Here is a 14,964-nt window from a genome sequence, read left to right on the forward strand (position 1 = left end):
GCAATGGGAGGTTAACAGTTGGGCTGAGAGAGTCTAGCAAGAGGAGCCCATTTCACACATCTGATAATGCAGCTGTCACTCAGGCTCTGTGTCTTTCCTCATCCTTACCCCAAAGAAAATTGTGTGTGAATCCAGACCTTAAATCATGTTGTATTTTCCTGTATTTTTCTTTTAAAAAGTTGTCATTTCTTTCTAAAAAGGAAACTGGATGCAAGATTGATTGCATTGCCAAGAAATGCACTAAAAGCCACTAAATCCATAATATTTAGAAGTCAGGAAGTTTTCTGCATGCAATAACATCCACTAAGACATAAAAATAGAAAGTTCCTGAGTCTCACTACCTCCCTACAGAGCAAAAGCATTACAGTAAAAATCCAGAACCCTGTTCTAATTTATTGCTTTAAAAAATTAGTTTTATTCACAGAAGTATGGAAATACATGGTCTTTCCATCAGGTGGGACCAGATTGCCCTAGAAGGAGACTCAAAAAGAAGGAAAAGCAGGGAAATGAATACCAAGTTATTTAAACAGAAATGTAAAGTCATTTTGGTAATTTGTAGAAGTGTAATTTTTTTTTCAAGTTATGGTTTTTAGAAAAATATTGCCCAACCATTTGCAGTAATTGTTCTCAAATTGTTTTTGTGGGCAAAGTACCAAAGGAATATGGCCAGCTGAGGCAATTTCCTATTACTTTGGAAACAACTTAAAAGTGAAGAAGCTGATTACTTGCTTGCATTTTATTTTATGTAATCTGAATAATGTCAGATGTCTTTTGCAACCAGCATTCACCTTCGATGCTCTCTGCTTATCCAGAGCGATATACAACTAGACTAGATAATACCTGTGATCTCTGATGGTGGTGTCCACGGGGTGAAATATGTTGGATAATGTATCTGTGTATCCCCATACCTCTGATAAAAGGTATCTGTTGCAGTGTTAGTAAAAGTCCAATCAATTGTCCTCCTCATCAGAGGAGATCTAATCTGGTATTTCAATTGTTAATAGGTTTAATAGTTAAATCTCCTTTAATAGTTACAGGGTCTTAAATTTTTTTTCAGAATGTCATCAAATTTCAATTTAATTTATCCCACGTACCTTTGGCACCTCACTGAGGCAAGTTAGGCTCAGTGGATGGGAAGAGAGGCAAGAGAAGGGAAAAGTTCAAGGTTGTGAATCTCAATGCACCAGCACAAAACTCAGTCAACCTAAGTTGTAGGGCACCTAGGCTGCTAACTTAGTCACTTCAATGACACATCCAAACTTAAACAGAATGAATTGGCCTCAGTAAAGTAAGATGTATATATAGATGGAGATATAAACACACTTTGCAGCTCCCTGGCATACTGGGGTGTCACAGGCTAAGCTGATGTGAGACGTTGTCAGCCCTGAAGAGAGGGTGTTTGATGAGCATTCCATACTCTGCAATGAAGCACTGAGTGAAACAGCAGCCAGATGCACCATACCAGATCTGCAGTTTCCTGTTAAAAACATTTCTCTGAGGAAGACCAATATTTGTGATTTTTCCAGGTATGGAACTCCACCTGAATAACAGCTAATAAATATAAAGTGATTGATTTAAACTTCTGTGTATTTTGATTCTTCACCAGAGTTCACAATGAAAAAAGTTCAGTAAAAATATTCATTGTGTAAAATGAACTCTGGCTTACTAAAATATTCAATAAACCAAAGAATCTTTAGCAGACCAACTTGTAAGTCTGATAATAGTCTGTGTCACATCAGAATGCTGTAGGTACAGAAAGAGCATTTGGCTTTTGGTGAGTGTATTTAGCTCGCAATATTAGAGGAATAATTAATCTAAACTTCTCTTAAAGAAAGCTGCAAGGCATAGCCTGGAAAATGTCACAAGCAGTAAAGCAAAATTTTGATATATGAGGATATGAAAAAGTCTGTTAGGCAAAGTGTGTAATAAGGACCTTTTATTTACAGTAAAGTGACTTTTTATTGTCTTTAATTTTCCCATTTAATTGTTCACAATGGAGGAGTTAATGTTCAAGAGAGGAGTTCCAATTAGTTCACATCAAAAAGTCAGAAGGAGAGTTTGTCTCCAGAAAGGTGTATCACTGTCCTGCAGTTCCTGCAATACTCCAGTGCTGTGTCAGACGCGAGTCTCCTGAAACCTCAAATCAGCTTACTGGAAACATGTCTGCCATGGTCCTATAACAAATCATTGAGGAGGCAAATTTATGCAGTAGTGACTGACTGTTACACAATTAAATGTGATGGCATGAGGTATCAGAGTAACATGGAAAATTTGTCCATTGCTATACGTTATGTAAGGGATGATTCATCCCTGAAAATATCTCAGAGAAGAGGTGCAACTCAATCATCTTCATGCCAACTGCACCCCTGACATGATTATTGCTCCTTTGAAAGCAGCTGAGTTCTTTTCTAGTGGCATCATTAATTTGTGCTATTATAAGGCCAGTCTGAAATTTATGAAGACGAGTTGGCATATAAATACACGTCCAGAAGGAATGTGAAAAGGAAATACATTGAAGTAGGCATGATGTCAGGCATGTATTTCATTAAGTAGGGCATATCTTGAAAAGAACATTTATGAAAATGTTCCAAATGGTGATTGCTGGGGCAATGGTGGCTTGGTGGTTTTTTTTCCTTTTTTTTTTTTAATTTTTTGGTTGCTGTAATTGGCATGATGATAAGGAAAAAAAATGAAGAAACATGAAAGGAGAAGCACAAAACTGACAGCCTGTCTTTTCTAACATTGATACATATATTTGCTATACTAATACTCTATAATATATTGCTACAATGGGAATTTCAATTGGTTCACCCATTCACACATGTGGAGTAGGTGAATTTGAATAGTCTTTATTGGAACAGAACATTGTAAAAAAAATTATAAAGCCTGTTTTCATAACCAGGCAAAGTTTTAACTTGGTAAAGTCTGCAACTGGACTACAGTTTTTGACTGCAGCATAAATCTCTGCTGGAAATATGCAGGAAAACCCAAACAATGATTTCAACTGTTTTGTTTGCAACATCCTAATGAAGTTTTCCTGCTTTGCTGGTTAGAGCCCTTTTAAGATTACCCAGTGTCAGAGACTGAAAGTAGTAGAAACATTATCAGATAGAAAGCTTTAAGTTGTTAATGTTTTTATAAACATCTTATAAATATTTTATAAGGAGGTCTCAGACTCCCATGACCCATTCACAGAAAATCTATGAGAGAGATAAAAGTCACCCTGTGTGAAGCATCAGGAAAAATGTAAACCCCAGAAAAATTCTAGTTGGGTTCTGAAGTTCACAGTGTCTCAGGAAGACCTTCTGTGTGAAGCTGAATCACAATTAAAAAAAAAAAAAATAAAAGCTCTACTGCATGAATAGCACAGTAATTGACATTATCTATTTATCACTGCTTGCAAGGGCTTTTGTTTTCAAGAAATGAACTGTACTGAAAGAGTACTGAACTCTGATTAGAATCAGTGATAGAAATAGGAGAGAGCAGGCATAAATAATGTTTTGGGCATACTCTTTCTTCTAGGACATAAGAAAAGGTAAGACACACACTTTTTGCATCCTGCTGGGATATTGATCAACCTTTTGCATCCTGGATGCTGGGGGCATCACAATAAAGCATTTCAGTCACTTTTGACTAGCAAAGCTTCTGGCACGGGTCAGAAAGACCAGGCAACAGATGCTGCACAGATAAGGTAGAGTGTGCTCCCCACAAAAGAGTGAAAAAGTTTAAAAGCCCCAAAGGAGAAGTGAGAGGAGAGAGCTTCCTCCTTGCTCAGCCCATGGGTGCGAGTGAGTCAAGCGAACACACAGCGGGAAGCTGCTCCTGATTTTCCCAGCACGCAGGATCGTGTTTATTAGCAATTCCTTCTCACTTTGTGCGGGCACCAAGGCTGGGCTCTGTAGCTGTGTGCCAGCAGGGTGTGATGGGGAGGGCAGGCTGCAGAGGGGCAGGCAGGAGCCCTTGCCCCGGGATGGTGGCGTGGGGCTGCCAGGAGCGAGCAGGCGTCACCGCAGACAATCGCGGGCAGGGGAGAGAACACACTGCTCTCGTGGCTCCCTTTGATGCCTGGATCAGATCGTCTCTTGGACCAGCAAACTCTAACACCTCTTCTGAAATCAGCTCCAACTGGTGATGAGCTACATCTGGCCTGTGAAATGAAAATAGCAAAACCTTTGATTGAGTCCAAGTTAAGTGGATCTTCATCATCTGCTCAGTCAACTTTTGCCAAGATGAATGATACTATGACAGTATTCTAATAATTTCTGAGGTGGTTTCCCTCCTTTTTTCGTCCATCTGCAAAGAACAAACGGCAAACACTTTGAAAATTTACTGCTCTCTAAGGGAGAAATTTTGCTCTTTTCAAATACATCCACAGCATTTCACTAACTGAAATGGAGTGTTACATTTAAGCCTGAATCAGCCTAAAAACACAGACCTCAGTGTTGAAAGATGAATCAGATTTTTTAAATTTTCACAGTGCCTGTTTTTGACATAGTTTGTATGTCAGTGTTTTTCCTAGAAGTTGTTGTTACATTTGACTGGACTTGGATATTTTCTTTTCAAAGAGGGTAAACTAGCCTGACAGAAAAATAGTCTCCCTTTGCCACCTCTACTACAAAGCAAATAAAAAGATATCTTCAACAATATGTTCACAATGGAAGTTTTTAAATAAACAGAAACTTTGGCACTTGCCAGGCAGCAGTACAACGATCATTTGTGCTATTCTGCTAATTTTCTGGAAAACACTGGATTTCTGTTCTTACTGTACAGTGCATTGACTCTCCAAGTGCTGAAGGTAACTATTAAATGGCTCTAACAATTTTCCATGTGTCAGTATTTCAATTCATTAGAATATATTCAGCAGCCATGCAGAGCAGACAGCCATGGCTTGCTTGCCACATCTCCTGTCTGTGGCAGGCACAGAACACACCAGGACTCTGTTTCCCTCCTGGCCTTCCAGTTTCAGTGTAGGTCCTGGTATTTTTCCAAATTAGGTACCCAGACATCTACATACTGACAGGAAAACTCTGACATCTCCTAAATACAAGAGAGTGTGATACCCTGAAACCTGAACTTGTCTTTCCCTCTGAGCTCAGGGAACAGTGGGCTCTTCCCCTGCCTCAGTTCTGCAGAGAATTTTGCTTCACAACACATTTAATTTAGGACAAAATTAAAGCTACAAGAAGTCAAGCAAATCAATACAGCTGTCTTTTTGTCATGGAGCCATGGTAAGATCTACTTTGTCTCAGCTCCCCACCTTACTGAAAATTAAGAATTTTACCATTCTGCAAAATAGCAGCCTAGCTGCTATCTCTTTCTCCCTGTCCCTCATAGTCTGATGTCTACCCTGACTGGTTGAACACTAGCAGCTTTTTCCTGACACAGGAGAGTGAAATAATGCTGTAGCCTGTAACAGATTTCAGTAATGGGATGTTCCTTTTGCCTGCATCAAATCATGTTGAGCTTTGTTTTCCTTCAGCTGGTGTAAGAGATCAGTGTTGTTGTCTGATTTTCCAAATAGCTCATTTGACACTATCTTTCCCCATATCCATCCTCTCACTGGCTTTAATTCCCTGCTTCCCAATTTTTTTTCTGTGTTCCCTTTCCTTTCCACTTTCTCTTCTCTTTCACTCTTTCTTAATCTCTGACTTGACTACTTTCACCTTCTCCAGCCCCACCTGCTGGCCCTGTCTGTCTGAGGCCATTCCTCAGGTGCTGCTGGCAGTCCTTTTCCTAAGGGAACTATAACCATGGCCTTTATTTACTTCCTCCTGCCCAAAAGATGGACTGCATCTGACTTCCAAGCTTGTGCTATTTTCTTTTAAAGATGCTTTGCTGCTGCCTTATGTCAGCATTTCTCCTGGACCATGATTTTCTTATGCCATGAGCTGAGATGGCACATCACCAGAGGGTTTAGTTATTTAATGATGTTAGAATTGACCCAAATTGCTTTTCAAATTTTGGGGATCAGTTGGTGGGTTTGGAGATGTGGGTAAATGCTTTGAAGAAAGGAATGACAGCTTTGAACAAATCAGATTTTTGTTAAGTTCTAACCTGATATAATGCAGTCTCCAGCAATAGCCATAGAAAATTGTCTTGTCTTTTCTTGTGCCTGGCCTCCAATACTTAGAAACAATAGTATTGATAGATGGTTAAATAGTAATGCATTGCATTTTGTTATGGAGATGGAAAATACGGAGAGAAAAATTTTCTCTCTGGGATTATTCAGAGCCAGATTTTAGAGGGAAAGAATAGTAATTAGTCTCAGTTTAATCACTGGTGGGAGATAGTTCACATTACCAAATGATTTGATGTTTCAGCACAAATGACAAACTGTGTTCAGAGAGGTCCAAGACTCTGTCAGCATGGCTGGAGACTAAATCACCTCTCCTCTTTATAGTAGATTGAGTTGTCCTTCCAAATCAGGGTTAAGGTCATTGGCAGGGCAGTCTGAGAATGAGAGCATCTGTCTGAAATATACCTGGACTGTGGATGTATTCAGAAATTCAATTTCTGACACTGCCAGTCCCTTGACCTTCACAAGCACAAAAAGCCTATGAAAAGGAAAAAAAAAAAAAGAAAGAAAAAAAAAGCCTTGATATTTTTATTTGACTCCAGGTTCAAACTCCTGAATGGGCCATCAAGATCTGCTGGATATATTACAGAGCCAAAAATACTCATGTGCCATGAAGAAAAAAGTGCATGCATTTAATGTCAATTCTAGCATAGCTGCTCTGTTTCCTTTCTCCACATGCACACACCCCTCTGTCCACCAATTATTTCAGGTCCCTTCATGCTCCACCGATGACAGCTAGACATTTTCTGAAGTCCTTGAGCAACCATGCCTTGGAGTAAATACGCTGAAATCGCCACACCAAACAGGCCAGCACAGGAGCCCTAAACACGTGTTTGAGCATTTTCCCCCACAGGCTGAGGCTGGGAGGGATGTTCTGCATGTGCTGATGAAGTGCAGGGTTCCAGGTGCCTGGGGAGCCGTGTGCCCCGCAGCCGAGCGGCGGTGGCCGGTCCCAGGGGCTGCAGGGCTCCCGAGGGCTCTGCTCCTGGGGAATACCTGCTTCAGCTCCACGCAGCAACAGCGAGAGCCATATGTGGAGCTGCAGGAAAACAGATGCTGTTTCTCCATTTGTGAAATCAAGTCGTTGGAAAGTAGTCAGCTTTCCGATGTACAAGAGAGAGCTCATCCGATCAACCTGCAGAGACAGCCTGAGCTTTTTTTTTCAGGAATTTTTGTCAAGATCTCCAAATTAATGGTGGATAGAACGGTGTAAGGAATAATGGTATGGAAATAATGAGCTGATAAATAGCTTTGATAATAGGCAGGTGATGATTTTGATGACCTGTGATTTTCATAAACAAAGGGGCCATGCGACCTGGATTTGGTCTGCCAGATCTGCTTCCAGGCATACATTTCTAGATGTACTGTAGGTTTACTGTAGCATTTTGATTTATTATATAACAGACACAACCACCCAGTTTGATTTCTTCTTACCACCAAAACAATAACATTATTCCTCTAGAATAAAATGGAGAGTGTGTTCTCAGAGAAGCTTCAAACATCCTTCTCCTAAAGCCAAAATAAATAGCTTTTCTTTTATTATCAACTGAAAATGTGTGCTATAAGAGCAAAATGCCTAATTATTAAAAACCCTAATAATCTGAAATTATATTCTAAATCACTGTAACATAGTGAAACATAATTGTGTGCAATTTGTTGTCCTTATAATATGTGTTTTATCTTATCAGAAGTGCAAAGATTTAAAGTATCAGCTGCTTCCAGAGTCTCCAGACCGATAAAAATTGTCTTTTCTATTATTCTGGTTAACAGGATAATTTAAGATACTAGACACAAATAAAAAAGATTTACTGGAAAGTAGCAAACAAAGAATTTTACCAGGATTATATTCTTTAAGACTCTCTGCCAAGATCCCTAGGATATTTTGTCAGCATATTAGGATCCTACACATTTCTCTGCAGTGTATCTATTTTCCACTGGTTCAGACCTATGGGAATCTGTCCTAATTTTAGCATTAGGTCTGTCTCTTTTCAGCAATATAGCTCTTCTGTTGATTGTATAAAGAATTTAGCCTATAAATTGCTCAGACCACATCTTGGATGTGGTCACATCTAAAATAAATGGGGTAGCAGGTATGTAATCAAAATCCAGACTCCAGTTTGAATTTGTGTCAGAAGGCAAAAATTATACCAAATTTAACTCCGAAAGATTGATCTGCATGAATGCTTTGTCCATGTCTTTAGAATTTATTTAATTAAATAAATTGGGTTGGGATGCAATCCTTGCTAGAAGTGAGGATCATAGCCACACCAGTGCTGATTTTGTGTTCAAACATGGACGTTTTTACAAATCATAAAAGGTGCAACACTTCAGCTCACCTTGCCTTGGCTCCCAACCAACAACATTACAAAAATTGTGTAAATTAAGCTAATTCAGCATTAGTGCCTGGCATAAAACTCCTCTAGCACAATAGAAATTTCTATTGAAAGGATAAAAATCATCTTTGTAGAGAAGGAAGTGCTTTCTGTGGTGCTGATCTGACACCAAGGAGCCTCAAAAGCAAATCCTTGCATTTGGTGAGCAAGGAGCTTCTCCCTGACTTTTCTCCTCTATAACCAGCAGCATGTTCACTCTGGGGAGGAGTGTGTGGGACTGCACGTGGGTTTATCTGTTTCTCTCTCTTGGATACACACGTGTGCAAACATGCCTGCAGCTAAACAAAGGGTAATGGCTTTAAACTGAGCAAACATAGGTTCAGATAAAATATTAGGAAGAAATTATTTACTGTGAGAGTGGTGAGGCACTGAAACAGATTGCCCAGAGAAGTCGTGGAAATGTTCAAGGCTCGGCTGGATGGGGCCTTGAACAACCTGGTTAGTGAAAGGTGCCCCTATCCACACAGCTGCAACTTCAGTCATCAGTCTGGTTACACAGAGGTCAGGGGAAATGTGAACCAGTCACTTGCAGTGTAAGATGCATTTTCTCCCGGACAGTGTGTTCAGGGCTCACTTAAAAGGCAGCCCATCTGTCAGAGTACAGGGTGATTGCAGTCTTTGTAGCCAATTACAAGTCACTTGTAAATGAAATTATTGTGTCCATCCCAAAAATGCATTAAAAAGATTTAAACAATCCCATGAATGAGTCACTACCCTTGTGTGAGGCTACACAGGGTAGGTAGAACTGGTAATCTCAGTCAGAGCGCTGCTCTGTGCACTGTCTGTGCCAAGTTACTCCTGAGGATTAACTCTGACTTATAGAAATATTCTTGACCTTGACTAAAACTCTTAGATTTTGTTTCTTATTGTTGGGTGTGCATGGGGTCGGTTTTTTGTTGTTTTTCTGTTTTAACTTTACATCATGTTGGTTTTGGGTATTTTTTTATCTAATATGAAATAAAGGAAAAACAGTTTGAATCATGTGTCCTGTTGTGGGGACCAAGTTAATTAAAATCCTGATGTATATATACAGCTGATACTCCTCACCCTAATGAAGAACACTAATTCTAGAACATGTGTGGCTGTAGTCACATTGCTACAAATTACTGGACTCTTTCCTTTATCTGTTTCCAAGAAAGTCTCCCCCGGTTAGTTAGGAAAAAAGAAAAATATGATGCCTTAGTTCTAAGCAGCATAAATTACATGCATCAATCAGAGGAAGCTTAAATTAAAATACACATTTGGCAAACAAATATGAATATGTTGATCTCATCTGTGAATCAAAATGATTTAATGCCAGTACTGACCCCCCACTGATCAACATGAAGGTCACTGCAAACTGCTTGATTCTCATTGAGAAATGTTGTCGTGTCTGTTAAAGATGCAGTTTTATACATTCCCTAATGCTCAATCTAATCGGTAATTCCAATGTAGCAGAATTGATTTATTTTAGAAAGAAAATACTGAATTCATTTTTTTTATTTATGTAATCCAAAACAGATAGCTAAATTAAAATGTTAAAAAAATACATGCGGTGGATGGGTCTGGACTGAAGGCTTTCCAATGTGTTTATGATGTTTTCTAATCTAGAGGAATACTATTTGTTAAATAGAATGCTACACCTTTCAGATACCAAGTGACCATAAATCAGTCTTCCCTTATCATCCCGTTCATGTGTTCTGGCTACAGGAATAACTAGTTGTTTAACTCAATTATCAGGTGAAATGTGGCTCTGAAGGGATAATCCAAGGCCGGTTGGGTTGTCATTGCTCTCCAAAGGTCTCAAGCAAACAGATGATTAGGACACCAGTTTTACTGAAACTTGAACCAGTTTTTGCCTTTTAAAATCTTTTTGCCTGAACTTAGAACTTTTTGAATTAGGGATGGAGAAAGTCATCATGGCCCCAGGGTAGATGGAACTGGGAAGGAGAGGGGCCACATTGTGGTGGGATGGTACACAAGATCAGGAGGCCCTGATGGCAGCAGAAGCAACAGGGAACCACATCAGAATTCACCCATGGGGACAAAGTCAAAAGTGAGACATAGGAAAAGAGGTCGGTCCAGGAAATATTCTTGCAGCTGACACAGTGGATAGAATAAATGATGTTAAGATACATTCGAACATGTATGGAAATTGGGTTTTCCCATAGGTATGAATGTTTTTACATTGTCGTTTGTGAAAAATTACACTTTCTAAGTAAACATTTCACACCTCAGCAGCTGGAGACTACAGCAGTGGTGAAAGCCAGCTTCTCTGTTCTGCTAAAAAACAAGGTCCTTTTTTGCTTACAGTGGGAAATTAGGACTTTGTATGTCCAAGACTCAACACTTCTCTTTCTTAGATAATCCTTGTCAGTGTTTCTACTTACAAATTATTTCTGTCAGAGGATTTTTGCTATTTTTCTCCTTCCTCTTCTCCATGTAGGGCTGACACATTCTTTCAGGACATTCAATAATCAGGTCTTACCTTCTAAAACTCCCAATAGCCCATCTATAGTGTGAAAACCTTTCAAAGCATATTCCAAATTAAACTATCTACTGGGAAAAAGCAGGAAAAGACATCTTAAGAATGAATTTTGCTGGGAACAGATCAGACGTTCACTAAGGAAAAAAAAATTATTTTGAAATTATTGTTCCCCTTGAACAAAGCTTGATTCTTGAATCTTTGGCATTTGGATGATAATACACAAGAATTCACTCACCTTTTGTTTTAAAAAATAAAACCATCAAAAGCAAATGCTACTGTAACATTAAAGTGCAAGACACAAATGAGTTGGCTGCATCTTGGGGTTTATTTAGGTCTCACTAGCCCTGATGAAATTCGCAAGTAAAGTATTGCAGAGCAACACTTTATGGAGGGATGATATTTTTGTGCTCTTCCTACCACATAAACACACACTGCTTAATATAATAAACCATAAAATTATGAGAACTGGAATTTATCACACATATTTGATTGCCTTTTCTAAGTTCTATTTTCTATTTTAGGTAGTTTCTTTCCTTGGTCCATCAGTCAAAAATCCCTGAGCAGCTTCTAATATCGATTGGATACAGAAATATTTTTCATCTCTTGATAAAGAGAGGATTTTGTCATTGTCAGCCTGCAGATCTGTACATAGAAGTCAAGCTGGATGGCCGCTGTTCAAGCGAGGCATCTCTGAGTTCTAGGGATAATGTTTGTTTTGAAAGTTGGAGAGCATATAGCTATGACTCTCAGGGTGCTCTCTGGCACTTGCTTTTAGACAAAGGTATGTTGAAATAGCAAGCCACTTGAAACCTGGCCTGGATTGCTAAAAGGCCATTGTAGACACAGCTCAGCAACAAGAAGAAGTAGATACACAATACACATGTCTGTTCTACCCCTTTAGGCAGAAAGACTCTGTTAATAAAGAAATCAAGCATGAGAATCCACATGTGATGACAGAATGAACTACGGCATTCTTGGACCACTCATCCACACCTCAAGTTGCTTCACATTAAAGTCTGCTGAGCCGAGGCAACTATCCCCTTACCTCAGTGCCTCAGAAAATTTCAATGTCCATAAATTCCAACAATTTTAACAAACCCAAAGGTCATGAAGGCTATGCAAAGCAACACTTTTCTTATCTGGGTTTTGATCAAAGCCACATATCATAAATGTGCATAATGCTATTTCCAGCTCTGTGTCATCAAAGCCAAAGCTCTCCCATTACCAAGCTGTCAGGAAAAAAAATCGGGCATTGATTATTTGTTAAAAGTCATTCTTTGTTGTCTGTATGGAGCCACTCTGGTTCAAACTAATCCTACTTCTAACCCCGAGGTCTGAGCAAGCCTCACTGTTCACCAGCAGCCACATCTAATTGACCTCAAATGAAGTGTGAAGACACAAAACCAACTCTAACAGGACCATGGTGTGGACACACCAAATTTTCTCTGCTGCATTTGCAAAGCCAGGTAGAGAAGCAGAGCTGGCAATCCATTTTTTCCTTTGAAACTTTACTTTCCTTCTCTGAGGAAGACAGATGACGTGAGAAAGCATTCCTGATACAATCATGCTGGAGCAGAAACTGATGGTACTTCTGCACTCTGTGCTGGAATTTGGTGTGGTCACACACACAACTATGACAAACTAAAAGATCTGACCACTGAAAGTGAGACAATCCTTTGACCATGTACATCAATCCTTTGAACTGCACATGTAGAAACCTGTGGTCTTTGCCACTGCTTACACTTTAACCAGCATCAGTACTGGATCCTTACAGGAGCTGTATTCTTGTTGAAGCTTAAGATAAAAGTGCCAGAAACTAGAGACAACATTTCAGTGTATAGATGAAGAAAGAAGAGAGAAAAGAAAGTGGCAAGTCAGTAGTAGCTTGCAGGTGACTTTGCTTCATGAAATTCTACAACCTTGTCAAAAGTAAAATTGTTGTAATGTCAAATGTCTCTACTTTTTAATCTGCTATGGTATAAAAAAGGAAAGAATCTTTTCCTCCATGTCATTTAGTTTCTTTCAAGAGGTTCTAGTTTAGCTATTATTGTCTTTGTTAGCCAAATTTCAGGCTTCGTTCAAAGCAAGCTTTTCTGTCTTTATTTGCAAGAGGAAGAAGAAAGATAGATTTTATCTGTTGCAACGTATCAGGGTTTTTGCTGAACAAGAGCCACAAAACATCATACTAAGATCTCTTTACTCAGCAAGTTGACTTTGGGATGAGATGTGAATGCTTTCTGTTTGCTCTCAGTCATAGATTTAGTCAAGAAGATAAATCCTCACAAAATAAACATTATCACTTGCAACATTGATGGATATTTATTTATCAGTAAAAGGAACATTGCGCTTTTATATATGCAGATTAGCTCCTAAATAATAAACAATTTCCCAGCTATGCAGCTAGAACTGGTTGATCAGAAATAGTTCTATGTTTTCGAGTGAGTTGACCTTCATCTATTGATCAAGGGTAGTTGGCAAGATCTTAAGTAATAACATTCTTGGCTTCACACATCACTTTCATATTGATAGGGTGGAATTGTTTCTGAGTCCAATACTTATCTGCTGGTGAAATATGGGAACATATGAGTCTAGTCAGTCACACCCAAAATATTGTGGAAGCTAGAAGCAACATATGTACTTCCTTGAATTTCTCCCACTGGTATGGAGCATTTGGAAATGCAGAGACTCTTTGGAGAGGCGCTTGCTCAGTATCTATCTCGTGTGTGGCATCCCCTGTTAAAATCTGGAAATTGCTTAAACCGTTGTGGAAAATCAGCTGGTTGAGTGACAACACAAAACAAAATGAGTGCCCCAGCTAAAGCTTCATTCCCAAGCCTTTAAAAATGTCTCTATTAACTCTACAAAGGCAAAATGAACTCCTAAATGCCTCAAAAAAAAAAGGAAATAGGACCACTCTTCTCTTGGGGTGCAAATGCATCCTGCTAACAAGGGTTAGCTGTCTTCTGTCACCTTCATCCTCAAACAGACTGTTCTGTAGAGCGGTTTCTGTGCATTGCTGGGCAATAAACAAGCCTTCAGCATCCCACCTGGCACCCACACTGGGTAGTGGAAGAGGAAGAATTGCTCTGTAGAGTTAACTTCTTACCCCTTCCTGTCTTTTAGCAGAACAACGTCACCCTCCTTCTTTAATACTGCATAGAAAACATTTTTTTATTTGTTCCAAACTCTCACTGAATACAAATCAGGGTAAATAGCTCTGCAATGGCTCTACAGCTAAGAGCTATTATCTATGTGTTTTGATCAGTTTTAACAGCAATGGTCTATAGACCTCAATTTCCTGTTCTGAAGTGCTAAAACTTATGAAAATAAACTCCAAGGCTTAGCAAGCACCCTTTAATCAAATAAAATTGTCAGTATGGATCTACCTATGCTAGCATAACCTTATAAAAATGTTTGATAGTAGCTTTTTGCACTGTGAAACCTAAAACTCCAGTACACTACAAATTTTGCCAGATAAATTTGATACATCAGTGGTGTTTTGTGGGTTTTTTTCCTTATTTACATCATTTTTCTTCTTTTCTGTCTGTTTTACAGTGTTTTCTCATCCTTCTCTCTGTAATCCTCACCATTTTAATTATCTGTGTGTTTTATAAAATCATGTCTAATTAGAAAATTTTAAATTCCTCATTACAGCACATTCTCATGCAGAACTTGAAATAGGAATGATTATGAACTGTTTTAATAAGCACCAGCTTTGCACTCTTTAAAAGATTGGAATTGTTGTTTATATCTGTATGCACATTAGTTTACCTCAAGATGTGCTAGATTACATTAATTATCTTTGCATCTGTAAACAGAGAACATCCATGATCGATGCCAACCTCATTCCTCAGAATTTTTGAAAAGTTTTGTGGGTTTTTTTTCTTGACAACGTGTTTTTGCCATACAGGGAAATTTAAAAGGGATGGACAGAGCTTGCTGCTGGAATCTGCAAGACCACTGTGCTTCATTGTGCTGCAGACTAATTGTAAATACATTCACTTTTTTATAAGGTGGGTGAAAAACTC

This window comes from Ammospiza caudacuta, chromosome 1 (genome assembly GCF_027887145.1).
Source record: "Ammospiza caudacuta isolate bAmmCau1 chromosome 1, bAmmCau1.pri, whole genome shotgun sequence".
Lineage (NCBI taxonomy): Eukaryota > Metazoa > Chordata > Aves > Passeriformes > Passerellidae > Ammospiza > Ammospiza caudacuta.